Source organism: Dendrobates tinctorius, unplaced genomic scaffold (genome assembly GCF_039654945.1).
Source record: "Dendrobates tinctorius isolate UK_male_01 unplaced genomic scaffold, ASM3965494v1 ptg000016l, whole genome shotgun sequence".
Classification (NCBI taxonomy): Eukaryota; Metazoa; Chordata; class Amphibia; order Anura; family Dendrobatidae; genus Dendrobates; species Dendrobates tinctorius.
Genome location: NW_027361684.1, coordinates 46822830 through 46839783, shown reverse-complemented (window position 1 = coordinate 46839783; position 16954 = coordinate 46822830).

Below are 16954 nucleotides of genomic sequence, written 5' to 3'. Positions count from 1 at the left end.
GTTCCTATCTCCACCATTGTGGAGATGGTGAATCCGCAGGACCAAACCGCAGGCAAAACCGCAGATAATCCGCAGGTCTTTTGACTTGCGGTTTATCTGCGGTTTTTGCAAAATCCGTGAGGATTAATCCGCAGCGGATTCCGCAGCGTCTGCACACACCCTAAAAGTTCATTTAGATGACCCAAAACCCAATTTGATCTTTTATGTAATAGCCCGGGCCCAACCAGACACACCTTAGCTAAAACCCACTCTATGTTGATGGATCCCCGGAGCCGGTCGCCCCCTTCTTTCCTTGTGCAGTGGGAAAGAGATTTAAATATTTCTTTTACAGAAGATCAGAGAACTCAAATTTTTACCCTTGTACACTGTGCCTCAATTAGCTGTAGGTTCCAGGAGGCTGGCTATAAGATTTTGTCCAGATGGTACAGAGTGCCCTCGAGGTTGCACACCATATTTCCAGAAATTGACCCCAACTGCTGGAGGTGTGGAAGGGCAGAGGGTACGATTTTTCATATTTTCTGGCAATGTGACGTATTGCAATCATTTTGGACAGGGGTGTGGGAAATTATTTGTCGGGTTGCGGGCTCTTCCGAAAAGTTGACTCCGGCTCTGATACTACTCCAACATAATGAAATCCCTCTCTGGATCTATAAATCCTCTTTGCTAAAATTTTTGATCATGGCAGTGAGGGATTGCATCCCAGAGAAATGGAAGAGTCCCGCTCCTCCAACCATAACTCAGTGGATCGCAAAAGTCAATGAAATTATGTACAGTATATGGGGGACCTCACCTCATCCATACATGAATCATACCAAAGTTTTGGGCCACTTGGCTTGGATGGATGGATTTTCGAAGCTCTAGTGAGTATTGTGACCTAATGCTGGAGGCAACCCCCCCTGAGGTTAAATGAAAACATCAGGCTGAGTGGTGGACTTGGTCAGGTGGGAACTCCTTCCCTTACCCACTCGTTTATCCTCCCCCCCTTTTTTTTTTGCCTCTCTTGGCTCCGTTACTTATTTCCCCCAACTCTCTTTTTTCGCTTTAACTGCTCTCCTTCTTCTTCCTCTGTTCTGTCTTTTCTTTCCTATACTGTTTGTTAAAAGTTAAAAAATGGAAGACCCTCCGAATTGGTCCCCGGATGTTAAGGACTCGTGGACGATTGTCTTGATCCGGAGTTAAATTGTATTGCTTGTATTCGTCTACTTGTCTGATTTCAATTATTATGTTAACCTGGATTTCGTTGTGAGTCTTTAAATAAAGAGTTATAAAAAAAAAAAAAACGCATGTAAAATAAACACACTGATAAATGTAATGAAAAAACACAAGTAACCTAACTTACTTTATGGCCACTTTCACACATTCCATATTTGGTCAGTATTTTACTTCAGTATTTTTAAGGCAAAACTAGGAGTGGGTGAAAAATGCAGAAGTGGTGACGAGTTTTTACAGAGGGGAAAATAAGTATTTGATACACTGCTGATTTTGCAAGTTTTCCCACCTACAAAGAATGGAGAGGTCTGTGATTTTTATCGTAGGTACACTTCAACTGTGAGAGACAGGATCTAAAAGTAAAAAATTGAAAATCACATTGCATGATTTTTACATAATTAATTTGCATTTTATTTCATGAAATAAGTATTTGATACAATAGAAGAACAGAACTTAAAGGGAACCTGTCAGCAGGATTATGCACAGTAACCTACGGACAGTGTCAGGTCGGCATTGTTATACTGATTAAAATGATACCTTGGTTGATGAAATCCGTCTTGTGGTTGTTGTTTAATCTTCTTTCAGACGGAAAGAATCTTCTTTCAGACGGAACCTGAAAACACACCTCTTCAAGAAAGCCTACAGCCTGCAATGACCCCGCTACCTCCTTCTCTCTCACCACTCCCGGTGATATCACCTCAACCAACACCGGAACTGCTGCAACCCACCAACCTACTGTCTCCTTCCCCACCATCCTGTAGCATGTAAGCCAGAAAGGGCAGGGTCCTCGCCCCCTCTGTATCAGTCTGTGATTGTTAGTTTGTTTACTGTAAGTGATATCTGTAATTTGTATGTAACCCCTTCTCATGTACAACACCATGGAATCAATGGTGCTATATAAATAAATAATAATAATATTTGCAGTTTTCAGTTAGTGAGATTCTCGTGCTCCAGGGTGGTCTGTGGGGGGTCTTCATGTGGTGCTCTGCTTAGCTATTCATCTGTATGGCTTATGACCAGTCACTAACCTGCCCACTATTTTACATAATGCACAAAATATTGTTGGCTTAGGCTACTTTCAGACATCCGTCTTTTGTGTTCTGGCGCCGTGCGGTGAAAAGCCGTACTGCCAGATGCGGCGTGCAGTGGTGACACCGGATGCATGTGCACGGCCGGATACGGTGTCGTGAAGATTTAAAGGAGCCAGACCGCAAAGAGGGCGAGAGACGCAGACAGGTATGATGATCCGGGGGACGGGAGGAGAGAGAGAGAGAGCGCGATCCGGTGGACGGGAGAAGAGAGAGAGTTCCGGGGGACGGGAGGAGAGAGAGAGAGAGAGATCCGGTGGACGGGAGAAGAGAAAGAGATCCGGGGGACGGGAGGAGAGAGAGAGAAAGATCTGGGGGAAGGGAGGAGGGAGAGAGAGAGAGACTTTTTCCTGTACATGGCAGTCACTTATGGGGTTAAATCACAAAGTGTCCGGGCATGCGCTGTTCGGAAAACCGTTCCGGCGCTGTCAAAAAACGTTCCAGGGAACGTTTTTTGCAGACGCCGGACGGCACATTTTTGCCATCTCCGGCAGAAACCTGACACACCGCATGCCCATCCGGCACGATGCGGCGATAATAACAGTCAATGAGGAAAAAAACGGATCCGGTGCCAACCGGCGCCGGATCAGGTTTTTTACATTTTCGCCGCATCGTGCTGGATTCCAGTAGACGGATGTGTGAAAGTAGCCTTAGGCAAAAAAAATTGAATTTCACCAAAAACTTTTTTCCTTGAGCAAAATGTCGTATGCTCAGTAGCATCTATTGCTTGCTGATAGATGCCAGTGTGCAAGCGCCGCTGGCGCCATTTGCTGTAGCTAAATTTTTTTTTCCTCGAGCAAAATGGCACCTGCAGGGGCGCATGTGCAGTAGCATCTTTTGCTTGTTAATCGATGCTAATGCGTAAGCGCTGCTGTCATTTTGCTGCATCCAATTTTTTTCCTCCAGAAAAATGACGCCGTGATAGATGTTACTGCACATGGCCTGTCGCAATTTTGCTGAAGTTAATTTTTTTCTAAGCCAACAATATTCTATGCATTATGTAAAATAGGCCCATAAAGATACATATTTAAGCAGAGCACCACATAAAGCTCCACCCACAGGCCACCCTGAAGCATGAGAATCTCATGAACTGAAAACTGCAAATAAAGATTAAACAACCACAAAGTGGATTTCATCACCCAAGGTATAATTTTAATCAGTATAACGGCGCCAACATGACAGTGTCTGTAGTTTACTGAGCACAATCCTGCTGACAATTTCGCTTTCATAATAGGTACAGAATCTTTTGTTTTCAATTACAGAGGTCAGACATTTCCGGAAGTTCTTGACCGAGTTTGCACACCATGCAACAGGGATTGTGGCCCACTCCTCCATACAGATCTTCTCCAGATCTTTGAGGTTCCAGGCCTGCTTCCAGGGCAACATTGAGTTTCAGCTCCCTCCGAAGATTTTCTATTGGGTTCAGTTCTGAAGACTAGATAGGCCACTCCAGAACCTTGAAATGGTTGTTACAAAGCCACTCCTTAGTTGCCAAGGCTGTGTGTTTCAGGTCATGCTGGAAGACCCAGCCATGATCCATCATCAATGCTCTTACTAAGGGAAGGAGGTAATTGGCAAAAATCTTGAGATACATGACCCCATTCATCCTCCTCTAATTTGATGCAGTCAACCTGTCCCCTTTGCAGAAAAGCACACTAAAGTATGATCTTTCCCCCACCATGCTTCATGGCTGGGACAGTTTTCTTGGGGTTGTACTCATCCATCTTCTTCCTCCATACAATGTGAATGGAGTTGATATCAAATAAATTCTATTTTGTTCTCATCTGATCACATGACCTTCCATGACTCCTTTAGATCATCCAGATGGTCATTTGTCAAACTTTAAACAGGCCTGGACATGTGCTGGTGATAGCAGGGGGACCTTGTGTACCCTGCAGGATTTTAATCCATGACGGCGTAGTGTGTTACTAATGGTAATGTTTGAGACTGTGGTCCCAGCTCTCTTCAGGTCATTGACCAGGTCCTCCTGTGTATTTATTGACTGATTCCTCTCAGAATCATTCTTACCCCACGAGTCAAGATTTTGCATGGAGTCCCAGACCGAGGAAGGTTTACAGTCATCTTGTATTTCTTCCATTTTCTAATACTTGTGCAAACAGTCACCTTCTCACCAAGCTGCTTGCTTATTGTCCTGCAGCCCACCCCAGCATTCTTCAGGTCTACAATTTTATCTCTGGTGTCCTTAGGCAGCTCTTTAGTCTTGGCCATGGTGGAGATGTTGGATTGTGATTGAATATGGACAGGTGTCTTTTATACAGGTAACGGATTCAAACAGGTGCAATTAATACAGGTAATGAGTGCAGAGTAGGAGGGCTTCTTACATAAAAACTAACAGGTCAGAATTCTTGCTGGTTGGTAGGTGATATTAATACTTATTTCATGCAATAAAATGCAATTTAATCATTTAAAAATCCTACAATGTGAATTTCTGTTTCTCGTTCAGATTCTGTCTCTCACAGTTGAAGTGAACTACGATAAATATTACAGACCTCTCCATTCTTTGTAGGTAAGAAAACTTGCAAAATCGGCCGTGTATCACATGCTTATTTCCCCAGTGTATTCTGCTTTTCCTCTGACTGTCCCACTCCTGGTTTTAGCTTACAAATACTGAGGTGAAAATTTCACCAAATGCTAAACATGCGAACGTGGCCTATTGGTAGCGAAATGCTGCAGAAAATCTGCAACATTAGAAACTTACCAAATACTCATCATGGGAATGTAGCCTAATAAATCATCTCCCTCATGGACGATAAGGCCACGTTCAAGCATTCAGTATTTGGTCAGTTTTTTACCTCACTAATTTGTAAGCCAAAACCAGGAGAGGAACAATCAGAGGAAAAGTATAATAGAAACACGTCACCATTTTTGTATTTATCACCCACTCCTGGTTTTGAATTAAAAATACTGAAATAAAATACTGACCAAATACTAAATGTGTGAACGTGGCCTTAGTGTGAGTGGTTGTTTTATTTGTTGTATTTTGCTCCTTTGCTACTTCCACCATGTAACACTGTGGCCTGTTTGCCTCCTGAAGTGAACTAGTACTTTAACCTTGTATTGGTAAGGCTTTTTTCATCGATGAGTGTTAAAGCATTCACAGGGTATGTGCACATGACGTCTTTTAAACTTGGGAGAACCTTCCAACTTTTTAAGCAGTACACGCTTCAGGAAACACCGTTTCATTTGGCTTTTTTTAAGACTCTACTAATCTACACTTTTTGCTTGTCTTTAGTTAGTTTGTGGCACTTTCCAAGAGGAAAACTCCTGAAGAATGGTCAGGTGACTGGTTTTAACCACTTTGCGTCTTTTGAAACCTGAAGTGGTGAAAAGACTGAACATGTGAACAGCTTGTCTTTCTGACACAGAAATGCCTATGTCCATTCTTTTGAGCGTGTTTAAAGCGCATTTTCAGGCGGGTTTCAAAGCGGACCCACCTGAAAAAGACGTTGAACTACATTCACACATCTGTGTGATCTTTATCTGTGTGGGAAACAGACTATTTTTTTCTCAGTTGCAATTCTAAATGCATGTTTTTTTTTATTTACTGAAGACATGTTTGTTCAAGGCCAAAAAAAGTTGTTTTTGCATTTGTTTTTTTTTATTCAAATTGATCACTACACAAGGAATTCGTGAGACACAGAAAACAGAAGTATTACATAGCTCCTCATTGACTTGTATGGCCAAGTTCGATTTGCAAACTTGGCCTGCTCAGACTCTCATGGATCTCACGCTTAGATTTGTGATTTTTATACATGCGTGTATAGATCTATGAAACTCTAGGGGTCCATGCCCTGTACCATATAAATATTTCACATGTATGGGTGATTGTAGACTAAGACCAGTCTGAAAAGTCATCCAGATTGCATTTATTTTATACATCAAGTTCACAATGTACATGATCAAGTAAAGGGTCCTGTGTTAATAACTGCAATGTAGCCGGGGTTGGATAAAATATGGTTGTTGCGTATGCAATCCATTTGTTTTTTGTACACCCATAAACTTGAATAAATGAGTATTATCCACAATACAGAAGAGACTAGTTGCGTGCTATACTTTAAAAAGCTTAAGTTTAACCTTACATGTTCTTATCACATGCAGCTCAATTTAATCATAGCTGAAGCAGTCTAGATAGACGTAATCACTAAAGACATCAAAGAAAGCTTGGTTCCAGTGTTCCCGTGTGCTGCATGCCTTTACTTCTTACCTAAGGTACACACAAGCTTGTCCAATCCCCCAGGTCGTCCCATTGTGTCTGGAAATGGTAGTTTATGTGAATATTTAGGAAAATTCTTGGATCACTATTTAAAACATATGGTGGAAAGGAAACAAACATTACCATCATATTTGAAAGACATGAATGATATGCTTAAGAAACTGGAAAATATATATGGAAGAAGATATTTCTTTGAACCCTCGATGTTGAATCACTACATACATCTATTCGTCATTGGGACGGCATCGAAGCGCTCTAAACATTATTTGTCATGACCAATGTGAATTCTAATTTAATCTCTTTTTTTCTCAACCCAGCTACAATTCTCTTTGGCTCACAATTTCTTTATTTTCAAAGAAACGTTCTATCTACAATTACAAGATATCGCAAAAGGGGCGGCCTTTGTGCCGTCCTACGTCAACCTTTTTTGGGGTCTATGGGAGAGAGAAAACTTCATTTCAAACCACCTTCCTCTAATTGGTAAAGTACTATTGTGGACTCGATTCACACATGATTTTTCCATCATCTGGCAGGGGTTTGAAAGTGAGCTGAACACCTTTACTCAAAGTCTTTCCAACAACCATTTGAACATCAAGTTAACCAGCTCCTACAACCAAACCACAATAGACTTTTTAGACATCAGGAATTTGAAAGAAGATGGTTTTATATACATTGAAGTATATAGAAAAGATACCGCAGTAAATTCACTTCTACATGCGTCCTCCTCCCATCCATCACACTTGTTTAGGAGAATACCAACTGGACAATTCCTACGCACATGCAAAATATGTTCATCTGATCACTCTTTCTTCAGAGAGGTTGGATATCTATCAAAGAGATTTAAAGAGAAGGGGTGTTCAAGAAGAAACATCAAGAAAGGCTTCCAGAGAGCGCTTCTGAGAGGAGACCTCCTACTGTATGTCCAAAAAGATCCAAATCTACTTCCTGCTCACAGGTAAGATTCAAATCCACGTACAACAATAAATAAATGGTATGATATGAGTTCTGGCCTATTCTGAGGACAGACCAACTATTCTCTAAATATACGAGCACTCGAGTATCCCTCTATCACATATAAAGTAACAAAGAATTTGAAAGATATGCTAGTACATAGCTATTATGAAGGACCAAAAGTGGAAAGGGCTTTCGGATCAAGAGGACCAAAATGGGTATTTTTCCCATGCATGGTGGACTGCATAGCATACCTAAATATTATGCAAACTTCAGATTTTAAGTCTAGTGATGGAAGAAAGGAATTTAGAATCACAATACACTTGTATCACAATGTCTGGCGCCCCTGCAGGGTGTCCCCTTCTTCCTTCATGCAGGGATGCTAGATTTCTCACCACTCCAGGCCCTGCTCCTGCTTCATGCTGTGGGAACTGCGGCACGCCTAGTGCTCGTGCTCCCTGCTCTTAAAGGGGCATCACGCTTATATTGCTAAATGCACTCTCCCTGTTGCTGAGAGGCATTTAGCATAATGTGTACACCTGCTGGATGGCTCTCAGCCAATTGCAGGGAATCATCCTGCATAAAAGACTCCCTCTCCCATAGGGAGTCATCACGCATGAGTTGAGTCATTAGGTAATGTGGTGTTCTAACAGATCAGTTTTGAGGTCCCCTGGTCCTAGTGTGGCCCGTGTCCTTAACCCAAATTCTTGGTCCCAGTGCTGCCATTGTCCTGAACCCAAAGCTCCCTGGTCCCAGCGCGGCCAGTGCCTGGACATTGTTTTCTGGTCCGTTTGCGGCCAGTCTCTTATCCAATATCCTTGACCGGTGTGTCTGAACATAGTCCTAGTCCGTGTTAGCGAACCTGACCCATGAAGTCAGCAGCTGCAGTACCGGGATCTGCCTAGGAGTTGTACCTGACGGCCACCATTAGGAACTTCAGTGAACACCTGGTAGTTGCTTAGTTACACCACTTCCTAGGCAGGCCTGGCCCTGTGCACAGTGGTTCCTCAAATCCACTTGCGCTACAGTTGTACATTAACTTATAATACCATTGGTGTTGTGTATTGTGTGATTTGTCTGTGCCAACTTATTTATGTAGGCTTGACCTCTAGACAATTGAAGATATGCATCAGAGAACACATAAGGGACATAAAAACTGCAGCCCAAGTGGTGGATTCCATGCAGTTAAAAACATTTCCGGCTGCATCATAATTGTCATGCTAGCGTTCTACAAGCTTTTGGTATCGATTGTGTCCATATTAGTAAACGTGGCGGTAACTGGAAGAAAAATTTGGCAAAGTTGGAGGCAAAAATGGATCATGAATATAGGTTGAACTCAACGAAGTTCTGTGCTTTGTCCCATTCCTGTAGATTCTATTGTTTTAGAGTGCTTTAAAGGGAATCTGTCACCCCTTTTTTGAGATATCATATGATATTCAATTGTGTGTCACATAAGGATTCCCTTAGTACTTTTGCTCACCCTGACCCCGCACCTTTCATGCATAAATACCTTTTTTATATCGGTTCAGATGTATGTAAACTGCCGCTGTCCGGTCCGCTGGGCGGGGCTTATTCACCTGCTCCCCCCTCCCTGTCTTGCTCTACGCATTTCTTCTTGTGTAGAGCAAGACGGGGGGGGGGAGCAGTTGAATAAGCCCCGCCCATCGGACCGGACCGTGGCAGTTTACATACATCTGAACCGATATAAAAAGGGTATTTATGCATGAAAGGTGCGGGGTCAGGGGGAAGCAAAAGTACTAAGAGAATCCTTATGTGACACACAATTGAATGATATCATTATATGATATCTCAAAAAGGGGTGACAGATTCCATTTAACTATTGTGTGTATTGTTATTTTTTTCTTGACTTTATATTTTAGATACCATGCTACTGTTAGACCACTGCCTTGTTGGCCCGCCGGTCCATGATGGTTTGTGGAATCCCAGTGCTCTCCACATGGAAGTGTCGACTGATCCATCATCTGTCCGTTGTGGACTCTTGTTTACTTCACCTGATTCATAATGTGGGGTTGGATATTGGACCTCCGCCCAATATTCCATTCCTTTTTTATATAATATTGTAGTCCCTTTTGGACACTAACCCCTAATATATTTTTGTAATCTGAGACAATTAATATTACCTGTGGTTATACAGTGGGGCAAAAAAGTATTGTCAGTCAGCAATAGTGCAAGTTCCACCACTTAAAAAGATGAGAGGCGTCTGTAATTTACATCATAGGTAGACCTCAACTAGATGCTATAGGATTTTTACAGGATGAAAATGATGAAATGGTAAGACAGGATGTTGAGAAGGCTGAACTTTTAAATTCCTATTTTGCATCTGTTTTCTCTCAGAAACGAAATGTAACATCAACTGTTATTCACTGTCCTATTAAGGGAATAGAAGAATCCAGGATATCTATAAGCAGAAAGATAGTGAGGAAACACTTAGCTAGCCTAAATGAATTCAAGTCTCCAGGTCCAGATGAATTACACCCCAGAGTACTGAAGGAGATAGCAGAAGAAATTTTTGAACCCCTCTCTATAATCTTTGAAAATTCTTGGAGAACAGGAGAAGTGCCAGAAGACTGGAGAAGAGCAAATGTTGTTCCTATCTTCAAAAAGGGGAAGAAGGTGGACCCAGGCAACTATAGGCCGGTGAGTCTGACTTCTATACCAGGAAAGATCTTTGAACAAATTATTAAACAACATGTATGTCAATACCTGGATAAGAATGAAGTGATTAAACAGAGTCAGCATGGGTTTGTAACTAATAAGTCATGTCAGACTAACTTAATTTCCTTCTATGACGGTATCACTGATTGGGTGGATCAAGGAAATGCTGTAGATATAGTATATCTTGACTTCAGCAAAGCATTTGACAAAGTCTCTCATACAATCCTTATTGAAAAAATGATTAAGTATGGAATGGACAAGGCAACTGTTAGGTGGATTCATAACTGGCTTAGTGATCGGACCCAAAGAGTGGTCGTAAATGGCTGCACATCCAGTTGGAAGAATGTCTCAAGTGGGGTACCACAGGGCTCTGTCCTGGGCCCTGTATTGTTCAACATCTTTATCAACGATTTAGATGAAGGAATTGAGGGTAAACTGATTAAATTTGCTGATGACACAAAGCTAGGAGGGATAGCTAATACTAAAGAAGAGAGAGAGAGGATTCAAAAAGATTTAAATAAACTGGAGAAGTGGGCAGCAACTAACAGAATGGTTTTTAACAGGGAGAAATGCAAAGTACTACATCTGGGCAATAAAAATGGAAAAAGCATATATAGAATGGGAGGAATAGGGCTAAGTGACAGCACATGTGAAAAAGACTTGGGTATACTAATAGATCACAGACTGAATATGAGTCAACAGTGTGATGCAGCAGCAAAAAAGGCAAATGCAATTCTAGGATGTATTAACAGAAGCATACAGTCTAGATCACGTGAAGTCATTATTTCCCTCTACTCCTCTTTGGTCAGACCTCATCTGGAATATTGTGTCCAGTTTTGGGCACCACATTTTAAAAAAGACATCAACAAACTGGAGCAAGTTCAGAAAAGAGCGACCAGAATGGTGACCGGTCTGCAAACCCTGTCTTATGAGGAAAGGTTGCAGGATTTGGGAATGTTTAGTTTGCAAAAGAGAAGACTGAGAGGAGACTTAATAGCTGTCTACAAATATCTAAAGGGCTGTCACATTGTAGAAGGATCAACTTTATTCTCATTTGCACAAGGAAAGACTAGAAGCAATGGGATGAAACTGAATGGGAGGAGACACAGATTAGATATTAGAAAAAACTTTTTGACAGTTAGAGTGATCAATGAGTGGAACAGGCTGCCACGAGAAGTGGTGAGTTCTCCTTCAATGGAAGTCTTCAAACAGAGGCTGGACAGACATCTGACTGGGATGATTTAGCGAATCCTGCTTTGAGCAGGGGGTTGGACCAGATGGCCCAGGAGGTCCCTTCCAACTCTACGATTCTATGATTCTATGGGAGACAAACTGAGAAAAAAAAATACAGAAAATCACATTGTCTGTTTTTTTTTTCATTTTATTTGCATATTATGGTGGAAAATAAGTATTTGGTCAGAAACAAAATTTCATCTCAATACTTTGTGATATATCCTTTGTTGGCAATGACAGAGGTCAAACGTTTTCTGTAAGTCTTCACAAGGTTGCCACACACTGTTGTTGGTATGTTGGCCCATTCCTCCATGCAGATCTCCTCTAGAGCAGTGATGTTTTTGGCTTTTCGCTTGGCAACACGGACTTTCAACTCCCTCCAAAGGTTTTCTATAGGGTTGAGATCTGGAGACTGGCTAGGCCACTCCAGGACCTTGAAATGCTTCTTACGAAGCCACTCCTTCGTTGCCCTGGCGGTGTGCTTTGGATCATTGTCATGTTGAAAGACCCAGCCACGTTTCATCTTCAATGCCCTTGCTGATGGAAGGAGGTTTGCACTCAAAATCTCACGATACATGGCCCCATTCATTCTTTCATGTACCCGGATCAGTCGTCCTGGCCCCTTTGCAGAGAAACAGCCCCAAAGCATGATGTTTCCGCCACCATGCTTTACAGTAGGTATGGTGTTTGATGGATGCAACTCAGTATTCTTTTTCCTCCAAACACGACAAGTTGTGTTTCTACCAAACAGTTCCAGTTTGGTTTCATCAGACCATAGGACATTCTCCCAGAACTCCTCTGGATCATCCAAATGCTCTCTAGCAAACTTTAGACGGGCCCGGACATGTACAGGCTTAAGCAGTGGGACACGTCTGGCACTGCAGGATCTGAGTCCATGGTGGCGTAGTGTGTTACTTATGGTAGGCCTTGTTACATTGGTCCCAGCTCTCTGCAGTTCATTCACTAGGTCCCCCCGCGTGGTTCTGGGATTTTTGCTCACCGTTCTTGTGATCATTCTGACCCCACGGGGTGGGATTTTGCGTGGAGCACCAGTTCGAGGGAGATTATCAGTGGTCTTGTATGTCTTCCATTTTCTAATTATTGCTCCCACAGTTGATTTCTTCACTCCAAGCTGGTTGGCTATTGCAGATTCAGTCTTCCCAGCCTGGTGCAGGGCTACAATTTTGTTTCTGGTGTCCTTTGACAGCTCTTTGGTCTTCACCATAGTGGAGTTTGGAGTCAGACTGTTTGAGGGTGTGCACAGGTGTCTTTTTATACTGATAAGTTTAAACAGGTGCCATTACTACAGGTAATGAGTGGAGGAAAGAGGAGACTCTTAAAGAAGTTACAGGTCTGTGAGAGCCAGAAATCTTGATTGCTTGTTTCTGACCAAATACTTATTTTCCACCATAATATGCAAATAAAATGAAAAAAAAACAGACAATGTGATTTTCTGGGTTTTTTTTTTCTCAGTTTGTCTCCCATAGTTGAGGTCTACCTATGATGTAAATTACAGACGCCTCTCATCTTTTTAAGTGGTGGAACTTGCACTATTGCTGACTGACTAAATACATTTTTGCCCCACTGTATACGTTTTAATTCTGGAAAGATGATTTTAACCATATTGTGTGGGAGGGTTCTCATTCCTGTTTTTTTTTTTTTTTTTATTGATTAGTCTCCCCCTTTCCTGTTTCAAGTTGCTGAGTCTGATTATCATTTTTAGAATAGATATGCTCTCACTTTTCCAAATTTTTTTTCTATAGTTATACAGAAATTCATAGGAAGAGATATTTTGAAGTGTCCCTATAAACAGAGAGTCGGACCACCTTACTTACATATATGTACACTTTTTGTTCCTTATTTCTTTATATATTTGATATTTTCACTTTTTTTTTCTCAACTTTTGCCACAATACACAATTTGTGTGTACTTCTACAGGCTTCACTAGTATAGTACTATATAACAATACACACAGGTGCTTCTTTTAAAATTAGAATATCATCAAAAAGTTAATTTATTTCAGTTCTTCAATCCAAAAAGTGAAACTCACATTATATAGAGCAGATCTGGGCAAAGTGCGGCCCACATCCGGCCCTCTGGCTGTCTCAGTCTGGCTCTCGGACCAAGATAGCCGAGGGCCTGGAAATCAGAGGTCCATGTGCTGCACAATGCCCGCCTAGCCGCTCGCTGTTTCCATGTGCGCCGCGGGTCTATGCGGCGCTGCTGACTCCTTTGGTGGAGGAGGGGCCTCCGGCCACTTACTCCGCCAATCAGCGTGTGAAACATGACATGGTGCACGTGGTGTTGCATATGGGGGCGACATGCTGCACATGGGGAGGCTATGGGGGCAACATGCTATGTATATAGGGAGGCTGTGTGGGGCTCATGTCACATATGGGGAGGCTGTGTGGGGCTCATGCTGCATATAAGGGGCTTTTGGGGGGCTCATACAATATACAGAAGGGGCTGTGCTTGGGTGCAAGCGACATATAGGGAGATGTCAGCATACTTAATTTTGCTCAATATACAATTCTGATACAATATTAATAAAGTTATCAATAATATAATTACAAAATATCAATATTACTATTGAGCAGAATTAATTTTGGCCTATTGGATCTGTCCTCCACAACAGTCACGGTCTTTCATGTGACCCCCTCGGGAAAATTAATTGCCCACCCCTGATATTGTCATTACAGACAGAGTGATCTATTTCAAGTGTTTATTTCTGTTAATGTTGATGATTATGGCTTACAGCCAATGAAAGCCCAAAGGTCATTATCTCAGTAAATTAGAATACTTTAGAACAACAGCTTGAAAAATGATTTTAAGATACGAAATATTGGACTACTGAAATGTATGTTCAGTAAATGCACTCAATACTTGGTCGGGGCTCCATTTGCATCAATGCGGCGTGGCATGGAGGCGATCAGCCTGTGGCACTGCTGAGGTGTTATGGAAGCCCAGGTTGCTTTGATAGCAGCCTTCAGCTCATCTGCATTGTTGGGTCTGGTGTCTCATCTTCCTCTTGACAATACCTCTATGGGGTTAAGATCAGATGAGCTTGCTGGCCAATCAAGCAAAGTGATACGGTGAAACAGCAGCTAGAATCTGCGCTCGTGCTGCCAGCACCAGACCCGGGAGCATCAGACCTTGGTGTCTGACATCACATCTCCAAGCTCACACCAGACCAGTCAATGTGAGGGTGGAGAGAAAAAAGGCCAAGGGATGCTTCATCAAGGTAACCAGGTGCAGTGACGACTAGCCGAGTGCACACCGCTGGAGAGACAACGGAAGGGTGAGTATAAGGCTGGAGTCACACTAACCTGCGCAAAATACGGTCAGTATTTTACATGCGTAATACGGATGACAGGCCCCTAAATAGTGCTCCGTATGTCATCCGTAATCAAGGTGTGGTCGCGTATTTTGCGCATGTCAGCATCCGTATGGTGAGATTTTCTCGCAGGCTTGCAAAATGGACATATAATGGAGCCCTATGACAGGGTTTCTAAAAGACACCTGGTGCGTATTTCTCGCAAGTCACATGTGTGGTCCGTGTGTAATCAGTATTTTTTGCGCACCCATAGACTTGCATTGGCGTACTACGGCCGTAGTACGCCGACAATCGCAGTATGCTGCGATTGGCACGGCCCGTAGAATACAGATGAGAAATATACGGCTGGTGCGAGGGACCCCATAGAGAATCATTTGTCCGTGTGTAATGCGTGCTTTTAGCGCCTCTCACTCGGCCGTATTCCTCGCCAGTGTGACCCCGGCCTAAGGCTGGAGTCACACTAACGTACAGCACCTGATGCAAGAGCCCTTTATAAATTGAGCTGCCATAGCTGAGGATATACTGCTGTCGTCATAATTCCTCAGTGAATATCTACACCATAACAATATGGCTATACTCGAAGACAGTACAAACGCACCTGTGAAGGATAAATTTAAAAAAAGAAGCTGGTAGTTTTCTTGGAACCCCATAACTACAGAAGTGAGCCCATCAATAGAAAAGCTAGGATTAAATTTTAACGCTGAGCGGTTATCACTGGGTCTTTTGTATTTATACCTTCCTCCTATAAGACCTATAAACATATTTTCCCATGTACTTTAGGTTTCTTTTCTTCCCCTACCTTAGCTGCTGGAATCATAGCAGTTGTATCACTTGCTATCCTGATAGTTAATGGATTATCTTTCATTTGTGGGATACCCCATATCCAAAGGATACTGGTCACTGGGTTCCCGGTCATTGGAACAGCTAGCATCCTTAAATGGGGTTTTGCTCAACTTCCACTCCATTCACTGTCTACTGTGAAAAGTCGTGCGCTGTACTCTTTCTCTGGCAGTCCCATAGACAAGAAATAGGATAGAGAATAACTTTCAGTTTTGGCAATGCCCCTTTAAACCCTTGCTGGGTGTAGAAAGTTACTACAGTTTAGAGAACTAATTCGCAGAATGCTGGTCCAATGGCCAATGTCAGAATACGCTGCTGCCGGTCGGGAGATCTGTGAACCACCTCTTACCTTCCGGAGTTCCCGACATTTCTTCTGATTAGTAGGCATGGTGTCATGCATGCATCACTCTGCATCGAAGAGATAGTGCCAGGCCAACAAATCAGAAGAAAAGGGGACTGCGACAGGTAGGTGCTCTGATGGACTCCAACCAGGCAGCCATGCATTACTGACATGGCCACTAGAGCTCGGTCATGCGAATCGATTAGCTCTTCTGTAAATCTCTTTAGTGTAATATCAGGATATATTAGGATATCGGTTTAAGTACAACCATGTAGTAAACAACGCTGACCGAATATTCAATTGTAAATATATTAACTGTAATTAGATCACAAAACGGATCACTAAATGCAGGGAGCGACCAGTTCTGCACATGTTGGCTATAAAGAAGTGATTGTAAAGATATGCCGAATGTTGACTGCAGACTCGGTAGAGCTGGTTTCCTGCCCCCTCTCTGAGAAAGCTTCTCTTTCTGCCTCCCGCCTGACCGCACAGGAAGTGACAAAGCTTACGCCTTGCTGGTTTTTGAGCAGCCAGTTTAAGAGAAGCTGTTGTACCCATATATGGAAATACAAGGCGCCATGTAATGTAACCCTTTGTAACTCCCACAAAGTCACGCTCATGTTCAAGAAGGCCATCTGAAAGCGACGAGACTAGAAATAAATGTAAGAAGAAGGATATTGAAATCATGTGTGGGCGTCTGCACTCATTCAGGAATAACCTTCTTGCTCTGTACTGTTTAGGGGGAGGCCGGGGGAGAGCGTTTATGCCTTCAGCAGCAGCATCTTTCAGTTTAGCTCTCATAGTAACTGTTAGCCACTTCCTTTCCTCAACCCTAGCAGATGAAGGCTTGTAACGTCCATGTGGTAGGAAAGGGGCTAAGAGCGAACCGTGGCGCTGTCTGCAGTTTCACACTTACGTGCTGTTCAAAATGACTAGTAAGTGTCCATCAGGCTCCGGAAAAGAAGCAGCTGTGCAGATCTCTGCAGGTTAATACTGGCAACATGACAAGGATCCGAATAGGACATTCATTGAAAAATAAAAAAAAAATG